Source organism: Ictidomys tridecemlineatus, chromosome 14 (assembly GCF_052094955.1).
Source record: "Ictidomys tridecemlineatus isolate mIctTri1 chromosome 14, mIctTri1.hap1, whole genome shotgun sequence".
In the NCBI taxonomy this organism is placed as follows: Eukaryota; Metazoa; Chordata; class Mammalia; order Rodentia; family Sciuridae; genus Ictidomys; species Ictidomys tridecemlineatus.
This window is the reverse complement of record NC_135490.1, coordinates 27,325,758-27,345,248: the sequence shown is the minus strand read 5'-3', so window position 1 is coordinate 27,345,248 and position 19,491 is coordinate 27,325,758.

Genomic DNA, 19,491 nt, shown 5'->3' with positions numbered 1-19,491 from the left:
TCAAGTCTTAGACTGATTGAACTAGGTCCACCCAAATTATTGACAATTATTTCCTTTACTTAAAGTCAGCTGATTGTAAATGTCAACCACATTGACAAACATAATCATCCCTCAATATCTGAGGGGAATAATTTCCAGCACCCCACCTGGATGCCAAAATCTAAAGTTGCTCAAATTCCTGATACAAAATGTCACAATGTTGCATACAATGTATGCAAATTCTTGTATACTTTAAATCATCTCTAGATACCTAATATAATGCAAATGCTATCAAAATAGTTATACTTAGATACTGTTTAGAGAAAAAGGACAATTTTTTAAAAGTTCATACATGTTCAGTACAGACACTGTTTTCTAATATTTTTCATCTGTGATTAATTAAATCCAAAAATGTAGAGGGCCTTCTGCACCTTCCCAGCTAATACTTAAATTTGTGTTTGATTATATCACTGGGCACTATGGCCTGGCCAAGTTGGCCCAGGAAGCCAACCAGAGAACACCAGATATTTCTCAAAGCTCAGGTCAAACATTTCTTCAAGTAAATAAGGAAGCTTTTAAAGGGTCTGTGAGTCACGAAATCAAAGAACTGCTGGGTATTAACAACAACTTGTATTTTGTTAAAATCTCTTTTCAGACAGACTCTACTTATCTCTCTGTGTTGTTTTGCTACTACAAACTTACATTAAGAAAAATTCTGAGATTGTTCTAAATTTAATTATAAAGGCCAGAAGACAGAAGGGGAAAAAATAAGAAAAGTTAATCAGTTAGCAACAATGGGCAAAACCAACAAAAAATACTTTTTCACATTTCTGAATATGTAAAACCTTGACTTAACTCTCATCACAGCTGAGCACCTTGCAATATATATATATAAATTTTCTGGAACATTAACCCAAATTCATATAATAGCAGCAAGTAATCCTCTGTATGAACTGTCCTCTCAGCCAAAAGCTTTTTTAAAATCCCACCTGCTTATCTATAGCCAATGCAGGTTCAATATGAACACCTTGTAATTTTCTTCCCCAAGTTCCAAATTTTATAAAAACGCTCTTCTTTCCAGGTTGGGTAGACATTTCGACTGCTACCTGGATTGCTTCTAGGAAGAATTGCAGAAACTTGCTTTAGGATCTGGCCTTTTTTTTCCTAGCATATATAATGTCTCAATTAACCTATTATTTCATAGATCCCTCAGTCTCAAGAGTTTTAGTATAACAAAACATATAGTTTTCTTTCTCTTATTGTGTGAGGTCCAATATTAACCATACTGATATAGTTGCTATATGTTATAGTTGATCTGGAAATAAAAGGATTCTCAACAAATATTTTTATATGTCCTGTATAATTTATCTGGCTTTTATCCCAGCTCCTAGCACAGAACTCCAAAACCTTGGAATTTCCTGAATGATAGGGTAATCATCTGTTGATCACAAGAAGTCACTTTGATCATACCTGATTCTATGCTGGTAGGGTGATTTATGATGGAGTCCTTGGAAAACTTCAGGCTGAGGTTGGGCACCAAAAATAGCAAGTGCTAGAGGGAGGGAACTTTCAGCCCTTCCCCAGTCTTCTAGGGAGAGAAGAGTAACTGGAGATTGAACCATATAAACACTTTGTAATGAAATTTATTGAGTTTAAGTAGTGAACACATCCACCTACCAGTGGATGACACACACCAGCTCCATAGAAATAACCACTCTTGTATTTGGGGACCCTTCAGGCCCCATATCTTTGGTACCTCTTTAGCTGGCTATTCATTTATATCATTTATAATAAACCAGTAAATATAAGGAACATGATTTCTCTGTGAGCCATTCTAGCAAATTATCAATCCTTTGGAAGGGAATATGGGAAGCTTCAATTTTAGCCAGGTAGTCAGTAGTGCCAGAGGCCTAGGATTTGTTACTGGCACCTGAAGGGATGGACAGACTTATAGGACTAAGACCTTAAGCTATAAGATATGCACTATCTCCAGATAGTATCACACTTTTTTCTATTGGTTTTTGGATTTTTTTAAACTTAGTTATTCCCAGTATTTCAGGGACCTAGTGGTCTTCCAGTGTACGTTGGTCACACTATACTACAAGTTCTTTGAGAGCCCTTTGAGGTAAGACAGAAATCATTCCCGGTCTAGGACAGTGATACAATACTACTAATAAAAAAATATTTTGATAGAATGATTCTAACATTGGTGATTGTAATTTGTTTATTATATCTTATAGACCTGAACTGGAATTTTTAAAAAATGATGTCATTTCATTTATTGGAGGGATATAGAAGGAAATAAATCTGTAGCTTGAATATAATTTTGCAGAGAACATTTTTTTTGTTGTTAAAGAACAGAATAATGTGTTTGTTGAAAACCTGTCTTGTGCTAAACACCATTTACTGATATGCATTACTTTCCTACTCGGCATCGCAGTCCTTACCGCTGGTATGACAGGTCCATAATCCTTTATATGAGTTCCTTAAGGATAAATATGTCTCAGAATTCAGAAATATTTTATCTCTCTGTTATAAACATAACTTCCTCACTCAAATGTGAGGGTATCTGCACAGAATGGAATATGCAAAGCTTCTAAAGAGTTTCCTGTCAGGTTGAGTCAGGACAGATTTTTGTGGACAATGGGTTCAGATCAGGTCAGATTTTTCTGTCAACTAAGAAAAAAAATTGCTTTCAGTAGTTTTGGGGTTTGGGAATTATGAATAAGAGATAATACACTTGTATTAACCCAGCTTTAGTAGGGGGAATTTGGCATCTAGAGTTAAGGATACAGACATTAAACTCAGACCTGTTTTGATCTAGAGATTGCGTTGTTGTTGAGGCTGAACTGCAGATTTGTGGAAATTTATTCATGAAGAGTAATTGGAAAATGGGACTCAATAAGGGGCACTGAAAATATAAGCTCTCCAAGATTATCCATTATTGAACAAATATTTTTAACACTTTAGAAAAATTTTCCAATATGATCACACAGCACAAAATCATGGGGACAGTTATTTTTCTATGGTTTACAAGTTAACTTATATTTAATAAAAGAAAGTCTATACACAGTCTTCAATTATGAAATTTCAAATTAAGTTAGATGATTGTCAAAAGATTGCTTTGACACTACAAGTTTGATGCTAGATTATATTCCGAGCACCCATGAAGCTATTATTTCATGGCAATTCATGTGGATTATTAATTAGTTACAGTTTATGCTCATATCTATTCTGATCCTGCAACAATCTTACATTTTCAAGACTACAAGAGTGTGTAGGCTATTATTAGGTATTAAATGAATATCACTGGCATAATGACAATGCAGTTTTGCCTGGGCAGGAAAAAAAAAAATACTGGCAAACACACTGCAAGTACGCTGGGATGCTACTCTGCCAGAACTTTGACTTGGGTTTTTAGAAAAACATGATGTTATCCTGAATACCAGATGCTGCGTGCTAAATTTTGGACCAAGTAATCCTTTATTGGAAGGCCAAATATTGTCCCCATGTGTTGCAATAAGCCAGAATTGTCTACATTTACCACTCTACCCTTAGGTGAACTTCCCATGATTATACCACAAAGAAACATAGAGTCATTGTAGTGGAATGCTTTAAACTGGAAATTAAGTGATGATATTGTTACTATGTTTAAATGAAAACTTATACACAATTCATGACATAAGTTCTAAGCAATGAGTTTTAAAAATCACTTAATATTTTTACTCTTTTGGTGCTATCCATAGGTAGTGAGAAACTACATTATAAGATCACCCACTATGAAAATATTTTACACTTGAGTCAAGTTAGTGAGAGATTCGGCAAAGAAAAGATTCAATTGCATCCATAAATTGTATATAAGTACTCATAGTTTAGTAATTATAGAAGTAATTTTTGTATCTGATTGTATTTAAGTCTTAACTAACAAATTTTCGTCACTCAAGAAATATCTTTTTAAGAATGTAATATTATGACCAATATTCAGAAAAGTAGTCATTTTGCATTTTAATAAGATGTCAAGTGTATCCTGTTTATTTTCCCTCTTTGATAGAAAGTTGCAATTGGAAATGATGCAAACTTATCTAAAGTTGAATTTATTTAAGAAGTAGAATAGATAAAGATAAGTTAATAATTTAAAGTCTACTTTTAACCACTATTGGAGTAATTTCTAATGTGCTTATCATATTGACCAAAAAATAAAAATACTATGTATTTACCATTAAAAAATCCCACAACAGATTTGAAATTAAAATAAGCAATTTTCTACTTACATTCAAACTTTTAAAATCATTCTTATATCATCCCTAGGATTCAGTGAAATATTTTTTAATGTGCTGGCAAAAACCACTTTTATCACAAATTGTTGGATACATTTTCTTATAAACAATGCAATGGTATCTATACTCTTCTTAGCCTAATATTCCTTTCATTCCTCTTTTAATAATCAGAATTTATATCTCAATCTTCTTTAAATAATACTAAATGTTATGTAAAATGTTGTCTGATATGTCTAACATGACATTTTCATGCTTAAACATGGATATTTACATAAATACTTATAGTTTATCTGGGTGCTGTGGCGCACACTTGTAAACCCAGTAGGCTGAGGCAGGAGGATCTCGAGTTCAAAGCCAGCCTCAGCAGCAGCAAGGCATTAAGCAACTCAGTGAGACCCTGTCTCTAAATAAAATACAAAATAGGGCTGGGGATGTGGCTCAGTAGTTGAATGCTCCTGAGTTTAATTTCTGGTACCAAAAAAAAAAAAAAATACTTATAGCTTGTTTTCTCACTAAGAAATACCTCCATCTATGACATCACTAGTCTACATTCACAAGGAAACTATTTCATTGATTTTAGATGTGAAATATCTAAACCTTAACACAGCTCATATTTATAGCTAAGATAGAAAATATATAATTATACTACATTTTATTGTATTCAGGAATAGAAAATGAAGCACAGTTACCCCTGAGCATCTGTGAGTGTTTGGTTTCATGAACTCCTGTGGAAACCAAAATTGGAAGATGCTCAAGTTCCTTATATAAAATACCATAGCATTTGCATATAACCTATGTACATCCTCCTGTATACTTTAAATTATCTTTAGGTTGTTTATACCTAACACAATGTAAATCTCTGTGAATAGCTGTTACACCATGTTGTTTAGGGAACAATAACAAAGAAAAGTCTGTACATGTTCAATATAGACACAATTATTTTCAAAAACCTTTTCTGTCCATACTTAGTTGAATTTATAAATATACACCCTGGATGAGGAGTGTCAAATGGTCCAATGAGAAAAGACATAAAACACACAAAAAGAAATCGGGGAATGACAAGTTTTATATTTTTTTCCTGGCTAAAGATGAAAATGTAGTCAGATAAAAACAGTCAGATAAAACTAGTCAGATAAAAACCAGATTGACCATAGTGAGACCTATAGTGAGGAACTTAGGAAAATCCTGTCTCAAAAAAAAATTAATAATAATACAAAAGGGCTGGGAATGTGATTCAGTGGTTAATCCCCAGTACCAAAACCAAAACAAAACAAAACAAAAAACAGATTGACCATATTAGCATTTCATTTCATTTCAATTTAGTCATGTGGATACTAAGAAAGAACAAAGAGATGGACACATAGTAAAATATTCTTCAAAATAGATTGGATAAAGGTTTGTGGTGCTCTGTATTTATTTGTATCCTAAGTACAAGAAGAAATTAGAAGGGCAAGAGAATATATGGAAGACTCTATGTGGGGGAGGGGTGTGTGTGAGAGAGGTGGGGAGCATGTAGGGTCCCAATATCTTCTTCAAGGCCTTTTACCAGTAACCTAACTTCCTTCCATGAAGCCCACCTCTTCAAGGTTCCATCATCTCCCAAATTTGCCTCAGTTGTTGACATATGGGCCTTTGGGGGGGGGGGGACACTCATCCAAACCAAGGCAGAGTTCATGTGACATGTAGAATGCAGGATAACCTACCTCCTTTGTAATATCATGACAGTAGTTTAGGCTATGCTCTTAATATGTTCTTCCTATGCGTGTATAAATTCACAAAATTACTTTCCAGGTTGTAGCGTAGATAGGTACTATGCAGGAGCAGCCATTTTCCAGTGACAAAGAGAATATCAGTAAGAAAAATATTACATGGAAATTTTTCTTTTTGGAACACTTATTGTTTATTGTAAAGAAGCTGTCTAGAGGAATTCCAGCATCCTGTCTGAGATATTTATGTCTTTGTAGCTAACAGGGAGCCAATAGCTAGTCCTTGGATTTATAGGTTGAGAAATTGCCTACTTTAAGGCGTTTGGTTCAACAGGAGGTGATTAAATCCTGGAAAAGCTGTCTATGCTTTTCACACAATCACACTCAAAAGAAATAGATACAGAAGCTGGAAAGCCAATTTATTAATTTTTCCAAGATTAATTTTCAAAGATTAAGAAAAGATCTACTTGTTAGAATATAGTATTGTTCCCTTAAGCAAAGATGATCTATATTCCTCAATATTAATTTATTCAGTTTCTCTATTATCAACTTAGGGTTGAACAACATATTTTTACTTCTTTATCAATGCTTGAGACCCCTTGAAATGAATCATTTTTGTTCAAAAGATTCACTGAACCTAAATTACTCTTTCAAGCTTGATTGACTCCATTGCCTGGGGTCTGTGCTTATTCAGTAAGATGTCTGACACAATAGTCTATGTTTAATTTAAATGATATCTACCATGGGCTTTCTCTTGTAACTTAATTCAAATAAATTAAATATATGTTTGCTGCAATTCCACTGTGCAGAACAAATGAATATAATCTGTTGTGTCATTTTTAAATATGATAGAGTGGAAAGGGCAGTGAGCTTTGAGTCTGCAGTATTACAGTCTATGCTGTTTTGTCACTTGGTGTCTGTCAGATTCTAAATGTATTTCTTCAAGTATGAATTGAAGGATTCTATGTGATATTTCTTACAGATTCATTTTAAGGATCAAATAATGAGAGACAATTTTATAAAAATGCTGTTAAAATATAATTTCGGTGTCCATGATATTATATAAAAGACATTATATAAAAGACATAGGAAGAAATTGATTTGAAAACCAATCTAAGGAATTGTGACCACCTCCCACAACCAACTTTTTTTGAATGACCTGAGCCGCCTCCTGCAAATGAGGCAACTGTGTTCCTTGATCAGAAGTTACCCCAATTAAATGAAAAAATTAGAGGTTCCCACCCAATAAGAAGCTAGGAAGAATAGAAAGATTAGGAAATGGTTTCAATTTCTTAGAAGACAAATTCTGAGGATTATATTAACTAACTAGTCCTGCTTCAAAAAGAATACCTCTGTCCTTGACTTAGAATGGTTCAGTTCATGATCTTTTGACTTCATGTTGGTGTGAAAATGGTGTACATTCAGTGGAAACCATATTTCAATGTTTGAATTTTGATCTTTTCTTGGTTAGCCATATGTGATATGATACTCTCAAGATGCTGGGTGACTGCCGCCAGCCTCAGCCCCCAGTGAGCCATGTGATCATGAGGATGAACAACCAACAGTGTACTGTGTGCTGGTAGATGGTTAGTTGTATTAAAGTCATGTTCTCTTTATGGTATTTTCAATTTACAATGGATTTATCTGGATATAACCTCATTGTAACTAAAGGGGGTTATATCCATCTGTCTGTACCACAGACTTAGTGACTTAGTGACTAATATAACAGAAATTTATTTCCTTACACTTCTAGAAGTGGGAAGTTCAATATCAAGGTGTCAGCAAATTTGGTTTCTCCTGAGGTCTCTTTCCTAGGCCTGTGGATGGCCATCTTGCTGTGTCCTCACATGACCTTTTCTCTATTCATGCATTCTTGGTGTTTATTATTCTTCTTATAATGATACCTTTAATATTAGAAGAGGGCCCCATTCTGATGACCTAATATTTTATACTCAACTACTATGGAATAAGGATATGACAATGAATAGTTCTGCATTACTACTGTGGCATAGAGTATGTATTATAGTAAATAGTTAGGTTTAAAGCCAGAAAAAGCTACATTATTCTAAATGATATTCTATCAACTTTGTATTGAATACCACACTCTCAGTTATTTGCCTATAAATTATCTCTTCAAAGTACACTCACATCAGGGATGTGGCTGTAAGAATTTTGAGAGGACAGGATTCAGTACATATAATAGCTTATATAAATGCAGTGCCAATAAAGAGAAAAAGGTCAAATTTGAAAGGCATTTTTGATAAATAATCAACAGTATATTTTGATCCACCAAATGCAGGAAAAGTAGACAGCATGAGGAAGGAATTCAAAAGCCATTACTGGGCATTTAACTTATGCTAGATATTTCATTAGTGCTTGAGATGCAAAGGTGAACATAAGACAGAGCCCCTAACATTCAAAGAGCAGATGCTACTTTGAAATGGAAAAATGAATTCTTATATTCTAGAATGATCTAAGTCTCTTAACTTCATATTAACTTCATATGTAAACCTCACAAGTGTACAAATTTAATGTGTTACTTTTGAAAAAATGTATGCACATGAGATTTGTCAGGCCTAATGTTGGATCATGAATTTCAGTTCATCAAATTTGTAATATTGGAATCTTTACTGTTTTTGAAGCTCAGATTTATCTGCCACACACAACGTGCTATTACCTTAAATTTCTGATGTAAGAATAAAATAGTTTGATATTTATAAGGGGTTTAGTAAATAGGCAGGCCCAACACAGACATTCAACAAAAATTTTTATTAAAAAAATTTATATATAAGAAAACAATGATATGCTAGCTATTGATTTGATCAGGGTAACACATTTGTTGTCTGTCTCCAACCCTGGAATCTTGTGTCTCTACCAATATCTGTGAAAGTGTGGCAGTTTATCATGATAATTTTCAAGTAATGTAAAATCTCTGTTCCTTTGGAACTCTTCACATAGATCTCCCAGGTGTTGGGTATATATGAACACTAGCCATATTTGACAAAGTATTACCATTTTATATTATTATCTTTTCAAGTTTTGAGAATTTTTAGAGATGGAAAAATGTAACAATTACCAATTTACAGTTCTTAATGAAGGCACAGTTGCCAGGAGAATTATTCACTTTGGTATCAATGTTTTATTTTTATAGAGAAATATAGGGCATGAAAATAGGTTGGTATAGAAATTTCACCATGGATTTAGTTAATCGAGCAAGATGAGCATTTTCAAGGACTTAGGTAAGGCAAACAATGAATACAATGATCGTTTTAAGTAGGTGATTGAGTATTTTGTTTGTTGTCATCAGAGAGGGAAGATACACTCTGAATGGGAGGGCAATGGATGGAACCAAAAGCTACAAGAAAGATTCATAAGAAAACAAAAGAAGCTTTATTATCTGTCATCAAGGCTTTTCTTCTCAGCTTTATTTGTGGCCCAGAGACCCCAATCATGATTTTTTAATACAATGTTTTCCAACACTTTTTGGTATAAAAATCCCTTTTTAGTATTAAAAAAGAATCCAGATACCACGATTGTAATTTTTTCTTCAGTAATAATTGCTTTAAAGATTCTTAATGACAAAATTTATTCTGAATCCAATTACATTTAAAAAATAAATTTGAACTTTATCATAGTGAAAATGTTAACAAAAATTTAATTGTGCTATTGGTATATATGTAGGTATGTGAGCCTTTTGAAATAAGCCTATAGAACCCTGATGGTCCATGGCCCATATATTTGGACCCATTGGCAATTTGTAGATCACAAACATAGAAACTGAAAAATTTCTGCCACTAACTTAGTAAACTTGATCAAATAATTTATTTAACTACTTCGAATCCCTATTGAAATATCATTGGTATTATCTGCTGCATATTTTTGCAATTTTGAAGTGTAAATGAAAAAAAGTATAAAAAAGGTTTTCACAATAAGAGGCTTGATTCTCTTCTGCCATTATATTGGAAGTGATAGAAGCTCTAGAGGGATGAAAACGTGACACTGTAATAGTACTAGTGGAAGTATTTATTCCTCCAAGGAAATGACCATGCTATTTTCCAAACTCAGTTCTTTTTAGGACCTACAACCCTAAATATCATGTGTAATATTGTCAAAATTCACAAATTCTTCAGCTATCAAATGGAAAAAAAATAATAAAATAGTGAAAAATTTTTATCATGCCTATGACATTTTTTTACTACTGGAAATAACCTAATAATATTAGTGAATAAAGTTTGAAGTGGAATTCTCTATCTTCCCATACTAAACTAAAACCCATAAATGTTTCTTGAAGGAGTATTATATGATTAATGAGGGGTCACTGACAGTAGAGATCTTTCAGTAGCATCAGGAAAGCAATTGGAGATTCAGGGGTTCTTCATGATGGAAAGGAATCAACAATGGAGATAAATTTACAGTATCCTCCAAGTGAGTAAGGGGAATGAAACTTCTACTTGCATTTATATATAAGTTAATGACCAATAAGTAGTTCATGTCTTTTCAAGGAGTTGACAAATATAGAGAAGAGAGATTCAAGAGATTTAAAATTTGATTAGAAGCCACAGAAAAATAAGACTTGTCACTTGTTCATCATTGGCCATTTACTGTAGTTTAAGTAAATAAGTGACATAATTTATATTTTGAATAAAAGTATTATCCAAGGACAAAATCAATGCTCAGTAAGGCACAGCCTTAGAAAACTTTTCAATAATAAAGCCTATGATTTAAAAGTTAGTAGCTTTTCAAATTAAAGGATCTAAAGCAGCTGCAGAAGCTATTTGAAACTGTCTACAGGAAGAGCCATAAGATTAAAAGGCTATAAACTATTAGACACCTTATAACTGAAGAAAAAAGGAAGAGACAGCCTGGCTGATCCCATGGAGAGATAACAAGGCACAGAAAAGGATTCCCAGCAGGAGAGCAAAATTAGAGTGAAACAAAAACACAACTGTGGGGGGGAGCAGAAGATAGTGAAAATCTCAGCATCTTTACTTGCCATCTCCCAAGCTAAGTTAATACAGCCAAGCAAGTTTTACATCTTATCTGCCTTTTTTGAGTTTGATATTATAATTTTGCTTACAACGTGTTACCAAAAGTTATCTTTCTAATCAATCTGGAGAGCTTCGTTTTCTAAGGATTTGCTCAGCATTTCCTTCGGAGAGGCATCTCCAGACAGCCTGTTCCTCATTAGCTGGAATAAACAGGAGCATGTTTACAGCACAGCCTCAGACTTAAAAGAATATCCCTTCCTAGGGAGGCCAGTCAGGGAATTAGCAGTGTGGGAACTTAAAGGAGTTTCAGTGCCCAGCTGTGACATAAGGCAGAGTCTTGGTTCATTAATATAGACTGAAAAGCAAACTGTGTAACTCATTGTAACACAAAGATAAAGTTCTGTTTTGAATACTGTTTTAAGCAGTTCTAACATATGAAAATCTGTTTATTTCAAACAAAATATATTATGTAGTGGTTGTACAAGGTGTAACTTCAATTCAGCAAATACTGCCTATTGTGGGCAATCCAAAGAATAAAAACACATGTCAGACATTCTTAAATATCGGACAGTTTCATCACTATCTCAACTTATTGCAAAAAATAAAACACATAGAAATCACTTTTCAATATTATAGGAGTATTTAGAAAATAATGTCAATTAAGTCAACTACAAATTTATAGGGATTTATCAGTGGAAAAACACTAAAGAAAGTAATCAAATATTTATAAATATATTGATATAAAAGACTACTTGTGGGCTGGGGTTGTGGCTTAGTTGGTAGAGTGCTTGCCTAGCATGTGTGAGGCACTGGGATCAATTCTCAGCACCACATAGAAGAATATAAACAAAAGTCAATCAACAACTAAAAAAATATTAAAAAGACTATTTGTACATAATTTTACCATAATACAGTCCAACTCAAATATCTTGAATAGCAAAATTGATAATCAAAACCAATGGAAAATTCATATACACTTATACAATTACATTATATTTATTCTTTGACCTAACTGCCCTTCAAGGAAGTAATTCTTCTGTCATGGTAGCCCCAGTCTACCAAGACCATAAAGTACAGAAATAACGAAAAATTTAGACCAGGGACAATTTATATAATATATAGGTATATAATTGGGAGTGGGCATTTAACAAAGAGCCAGTGAAACAACAGAATATTATTTACTATAACATGTATACATCTTGCTCTCTCTCAGATTATGTATAATTGTTTACTATGGTGTCCATAACCACAGTAGTAAGTATTAAATATTAGAAATAACTATGCAGTACACCTTATTTAAGTTAGACACACTGAGAATATTTAAAAGAATATATTTTTATTACTGACATAGTTAATATAAGCAAAATACTAGCCTCTAGATATTTTCAGCAGTATTCTGGGATTCATCTACTTCAATTATTAAGATGGTATTAAACTAGTTCCAAAAGAGAACATTTAATTTAAAAAGAAATTTATTTTTAAAAGAGCTCATTAATTGCCTAATAGTATATGCTATTTCTACACATTCATATGACACTTATATTATTTGTTTTACCACCTCATAAATTAAATTTTAAACCAAAACAGGATATTTCCATTTCATAAAATGAATTTTAAAGGAAGCTACATTTCTTCCTCCTCTTCCTCCTCCTCCTCCTCTTCTTCTTATTCTCCTTCTCCTCCTCCTCCTCTTGTTTTCTTCTTTTAATCAGTGACAAAATGTAAGTCCAAATTCAAAAGTTTATAAAATATAAGCTATTTCTTGACTTCTCGTTGTATATTTGTGGGATTAAAAACCCACAAGCTTTTTGAGAATGCTGCATGTGGGCTAAAAGAAACTACTGTGGCTAGGTGGTTAGAAGAGAAAAAGTTTTAATATAATATATAGGGTGACTGAAATAGTTTTAATTATGATTATCCTTATTGAGAAAACATATTATGAGGCTATAATATTGATAGACACCCATCTCAAATAATGAGTTATTGCTCAATAGGAAAAAAAAATCAAAAAACAATATTCTCTTGGTCTTTTGGTATATTAGAGGCCTCATAGAGAATAAAGACATAAAAGAGAAAACTGAAAGACTAACAGACTCATTGATTTCATTAGAGCAGAGCTAAGGCAGCCATTCATGAGCCTCAAAGATGATGGATCACCAGGAAGCCATCAAGTACAAACTGCTCAGAGTATTGCAGTACTGTTGGCTGAACTCAAGTGGTCCTCTATCTGGAATGCAGCTTTGAAGACAGCCACTAGAGGATGACAAGATCCCATGACATTCCAGAGGAAGGTGTTCTGGAAAAGGCACAGGCTCACTCATTTTGTGAATATTGTTGAATGGAGTGCTTTGATCAGAAAAAGGAAGAAAAACAAATCTTCCACCATAAGAAAGCAGTCTTGAGGAAGTTACAGCACATAAATGATTAGTCTGGCAACCTTTAGAAAGAACAGCTTAAATGGATCCAAATTTAGAAGTTTATTATTTTCTCTGCATTTAAACAGCAAGAAGTTCACTCCGTTAAAGTAATTTATTCAGAATTATTCAAATTTTGTTCATCTTCCTAATATATCCTAAACCCATTTAAAGCAAAACACAAAGCTCTCATTTCTGAAATTTTTGACTGTGATATTTGGAAAAGCAGTTTTTTTTTCTCACTTGTTATTTTTAGGGAAGTTTAAAAGTTTGAAGAGAGAAGATGGTGAGGGCTTTGGAGTGAGGAGGAAGACAAAATACCTGAAGCAAAGATTTGTCTTCACAGCAGAATTTTAAAAAGTAAAATAAAGTTCACATAACTTAATTTCACCATGTTAATCCAATTTAAAGTATATAATTTCAACCGTTGATAGTATGTTCAAAATGTACCACCATCTATTTCCTTGTAACTTCTGTCACTCCAAACATTAGCCACATCCCTATCAAGCAGTCATTTTTCCATTTCCCCTCCTCTTAGCTTTTGAGAACCACGTTGGATTTGCCTGTTTTCTGCATTTGCCTATCTCCAGATTTGTCTATTTTGAGTATATCATAAAAACTAAATCACATATTTTGAGACCTTTTGTACTTGGTTTCTTTTAGTTGGCATAATAAGTAAAAGTTTTCAATGTTCATCCATGTTTTAGCACTCCTGAGTACTTTATTCCTTTTAATACCTAAATAGTATCTCATTGTGTAGATATACCACACTTTAAAAAAAACAAACATTTTTCACTTGATATTTGGGTTTGTCCACCTTTCAGCTCCTACAAATAGGGCTACTTGGAGTGTTTACAAATAAGTATTCCCATGAATACCTGTTTGAATTCTCTTGCAAATATATCTGGGAGTTAAATTGCTGGGTTATACAGTAACTCAGTTTTTGACCTTCTAAAGAACTATTCCAACTTTCTCCCAAAGTGCCCATGCCACGTTATATTACATTCCCATCAGTAAAGTATGAGGGTTTCAGTTTCTGCATATCCTCACCAATGCCTATTATTTCCTTTTGTTTAATAATAGGAATGAGGTATAAAATGGTAGCTCATTATAGTTTTTATTTTCATTTCTCTAATGACTAATTGATGTTCAACTTTTTATGTTCTTATTGACTATTTGTAAAACTTCTTAGGAAAAATATCTGTTCAAGAATGTTCCTTATTCTTTAATTGGATTGTATGTCTATTTTTTGTTGAGTTGTAAAATTTATTTTTATATTCTAGATACTAGACCTTACTAGATATATAAATGCAAAATATTTTCTCTCTTTCTAAATTTAGTCATTTTGACCTATTTTCTGTTTCAGTGCATATGCTCTTGTTGTCATATTTACAAAATTATTGCTTAATCCAAGGTCACTAAGGCATATAACTATACTTCCTTCTAAGCTTGTTATGATCTTAACTCTTATGCATAAATCTTGGATCCATTTAGTGTTAATTTAATTACATGTTGTGAAATAGGGGGTCCAAATTCATTCTTTGGCTGGTAGATATCCAATTGTCCCAGAACAATTTGTTGAAAATACTATTTTTTCCTCATCAAATAGTATTAGTTCCATTGTTAAAAGTTCCTTGACCATAGAGCATGGGTGTATTCCTATATTCTCATTCTATTTCATTGATCTATATGTCTATCGTTATGTCAGTACTCATTGTTCATCCATATTAAAACATGCCTGAGTACTTTATTCCTTTTTATACCTAAATAGTATCTCATTGTGTAAATATACCACACTTTTAAAAAATCCATTTATCACTTGATATTTGGGTTTGTCCATCTTTCTGCTCCTATAATTATCAATTTTCTTTATAATATGTCTTCCAACCAGAAAGTGTGAGTTCTTCCTCTGTGCTCTTTATAAGATTATTTTTGCTTTTCACAGTCACTTGAAATTCCATACAAATTCTAAGATCAGTTTTTTATTATATTTTTCTATAAAAATAATGTTAGAATTTTAATAGAGGCTGCATTGAATCTGTAGATTAACTCAAGGTCTATTGCTATTGCTATCTTAACAATATTTCTTTCTATTTTTATATCACTTTAATTTCTTTCAACTATGTTTTATAATTTCAATACACAAATATGCACTTTCTTGTTTAAATTTATCCCTAAGTGTGTTATTATTTTTAATATCATTATAAATGGAATTGTTTTTAAGTTTATTTTCTAGTTGTTAATTGCTAGCATTCAGAAATGTATTGAATTATGTATAGTGAGTTTGTATCCTACAACTTCATTGAACCTGTTTCTTAGTTCTGAGTGTGTGTGTGTGTGTGTGTGTGTGTGTGTGTGTGTGTATACTCTTTAGGATTTTCTATATATATAAGGTCATGTTATCTAGATGTAGAGGTAGATTAACTTCTTTCCTGTCTTTTATTTTATTTTTTTACTTAATTATCCTGGTTAAAACCTTAAGTATAATGTTGAATAGAAGTGGCTAGCATGGCCATTGTCGTCATGTGCCTAATCATAGGGGTAGGTTTTCAGTCTCAACATTAAATATATGGTTAGTTGTGGGCTTTTCATAGCTATCTCTTATCAGGTTGAATAAAATGTCTCTACACTTTGCTTATCATTTTCTTTTATCATAAGAGACATTGGATTTTATCAACACTTTGTGTGCATATCTATTGAGAAGTCCTTGGTTTTTCCCTTCATTCTATTAGTATGGCATTTTACACTGATTTTCTTTCTCAGAACAACCTTTATGTTCAGAGAGATAAGTTCCAGTTGGTATATAACATGTACATAATTATTAATAGGCTGCTAGTTTCAGTTTGCTAGCATTTTGTTGAGCACTTCTGGCAACTGTGTTTGTATGGGATATTAGCCTGTCATTTTCTTGTGATATCTTGTCAGACATTGGTATCTTTCCTATGATTTAGTAATTTGTATCTTCTCTCTTTTTTCTAAGAATAGCTAATTTTTTTCAATTTTATTCATCATTCAATAAATTAACTTTTGGCTTAGTTGATGTTTCTCTATTGTTTTTCTGTCCTATTTATCTCTATGTAATCTATGTAATTCCTTCCTTCTGTTTACTTTGACCTTAGTTTGTTCCACCTTTTGTAGTTTCTTAAGGTAAAAGCTTAGGATATTGATTTACAATCTTTCTTCTTTTTAAATGTAAGGGTATATATGTACTTTTTTTGAGCCTGACGAAATATGACTTGAATATGATTCATCTTCACCAAAACTGATGTTGAGACTTGTTTCCCAAAGTAACAATGTTGAGAGGTGGTGGGACTTTTAAGAGGCATTCAGGATCATGAGAAAAATCTGCCCTCATAAAGGGATTAATGCCGGTTCTTCAAGAGTTACTTTCATTATCTATGCATCTTGATTTTATTATCTATCATGAAAGTAAGAGATAAGCTGTAAAAAAGCAAGTCATATCAGTCTGTATTGTGAAACACAATGAATGGAAGAACAGCAACAGAGGAAGAATATCTTCTCTACATTGTGAAGTTATTCTCTATCCCAGTTTTAGACTAGCTACCTCTGCAACTTTTATATGTGAAAAAAAATACACCCTTATGCATTTAAAAAAACTGTTTGTTCTTGCTATTGTTTTTGTTTTAATTTTATTTTTTTATTTTTGCATGCAGGAAATCTTGTCCTAACTAATACAGGGATAGCAACAGTACTATTCTCCTATGGCTGTTATGATGGCTTAACCGAGAGACAGAAGTGGAGCACTAAGAATATACCTATTTTATGAAACTTTTCTTAAGTGTCTTCTATTGTATTATCTAGTTCTCTCCTTAGTTTCAGAGTCTTAGAGGAAGGAAGGAAGTTAGACATCACTAGAAAAGGAAGCAGAAGTCATAAAGAGGGGGTTATACTCAATTAACTGAAATTGTTAAGATAAATAAGACAAATACTAAACCTGTTTTTTCCAGAATGCAGAGACCTTTAATTGGTTAGAACTGAATAATAAAGAATCTGACTGGTCTTTGTTCCCAGTCCAGGGAGATAGCCTTTAAATCTTTAGAATTAATTCCCAAGTGATAGGAATGTCCTTGTTATATATGTTGGGTTCCTAGATTACCCCTGATAATTTATGCTACCAAGGTGACACATGATGAGCCCTAGGTAATTTGTTTTAAGAGATGAATAAGGACAGATTACCTGAAGGACCAACCAGGTAATTATGGGATGGAGTTTTGAATGCATGATGTCAGCCTAATCAACAGAGAGGGTAAGAAAATAGAGATTGAGGGGCTTGGCCAACCATTCAATCAATTGTGCCTCTGTGATGGAGTTTGGGGGGCCACCCCTGAGCTATAGAGGATCTTCTCTCAGCCTTGAGCCAAAGAGGTTTTGGTCTGGCATTGCACTGTTTTGTGGCCCCTCCCACTTGATGATGGGATGATGCAGCCTCTACCTTCACTCAGCCAAGAAGTCTGCTTTATCATAGCTCAGAGGGGGGCATTACCCACAGGGGCTTGGACAGCCCACCCCCTGTCTTATTTGGTGAAGAACTTCTATCGAAAATCCTTTGTTAATCCCCCTATAAATAAAGGTATCGAGAGTTCTTCTTCCCAGTGTGGCAGCTTGACCCTTGAGGTTGAAGAGCCATCCTACCCTCACTTTACAAAAATATTATTTCCTCAGTTCCCTGCCAGGCTACACCACACAGAGGGACTCTGTCTCCATGGCCCACACAGGACGTGCAGGACGTCGGTGGCAATGGAGTCCCAACAAAATCTAAGGACACTGCAGCTCAGATGACCTTCCCTTGTTGTCAGTACTCCTGAGTACTATCACTTATTGAGGTCTTCAGAGGAGATAATGCATCCGGAATTTCACAAGAGAGGTCAATGGCTTTGTTTGGGTACCTCTCCAATCTCACCATGTAAAGCTCTCCCTTTGTGGAATTCTGATTTCCTTTTTATAATAAAACTGTAATCATACATTGCAGAGAGCCACAGTCGGAATGACAAGCCATTTGTGCCAGAAGGGAGTGGTTGAGAGGTGACACCAGGGAGCCATTGAGATGATGATGGTTATGTTAAGCTGTGTATTCAATTGTATATTAGGCCCTGCAGACAGAACTGGAGCACTAAGAATACACCCACTACTTTGGAGTTCTCACAGGGATTCCTGGAGAGTTCACATTGGTTGGGGAAGTGCTGGAGGAGGGATTTCTGGTTGGTGGTTCCTGGAAGGGCTGCATGGGTGGCCTGGGGGGGATTCAGAGAATAAAGGAATTCCGGTTTTGAATCTATGTGTGCCTCCTGGCGGCTCCGTTATTTTGTGCCCAGCCAGACTGCAGCAATACATACATTAATTTCCTAAGTTTTGGTGAGTCATTCCAGAAAATCAAATGTGAAGGGATACTGGGACCTCTCAAATTTTTAGCCAGCTGGTCAGAAACAAAGGTGGCTTGGGGAACATCAAACTTGCACCTGGATCATGAAGTCAAAAGGCTGTCTTGCAGAGGAGTGTGTCCTTAACCTTTGAATTTTGATCCAACTCAAGGTAGTTCATATCAGAAGTTAGTACAGGGACATAAGAAACAGAACTGTTGTTCTCTTCATTCCTTCCATGACATCAGCCGTGGAAGGCAGGGATTTTGTTCCGGTTTTGGATTTGTCCTGAATCCAACACAGACTGCCTCCTAGTCATGCCCACACCATGTTTATCTGTTCATCTATTTGGTATTATGGAGTGAAATTGAAAAATTGAATTGTAATAAGTATCAGAATTCTGAATTTTGAGAACAAAGAATAAATATACTAGTAGCTTAATTTAATTTTAAATTGTTAGTTCTGCAGCGGATAAAAAGAACTCCTTATTTTAAGGAATAGACATCTAAAATAGCAATGTGAACAATGTGATAAAAAATTGTGGCAATTTTTAAACAATGTTATTATTAGTAGTGATTAATTGATTTTTGCCAATGTAATTCAAAGCACTCAATTTATGAGTGAAATCTTGTTACTTTCAAACCAAATTCTGATTTAGGACTATATTACTAGAGAATGAAATTCTTATAAAGAAGTAAGGCTCTTGTTTGTAGAGTAAATATAGCTCTGTCTTGCTAAGTCAGCACCAT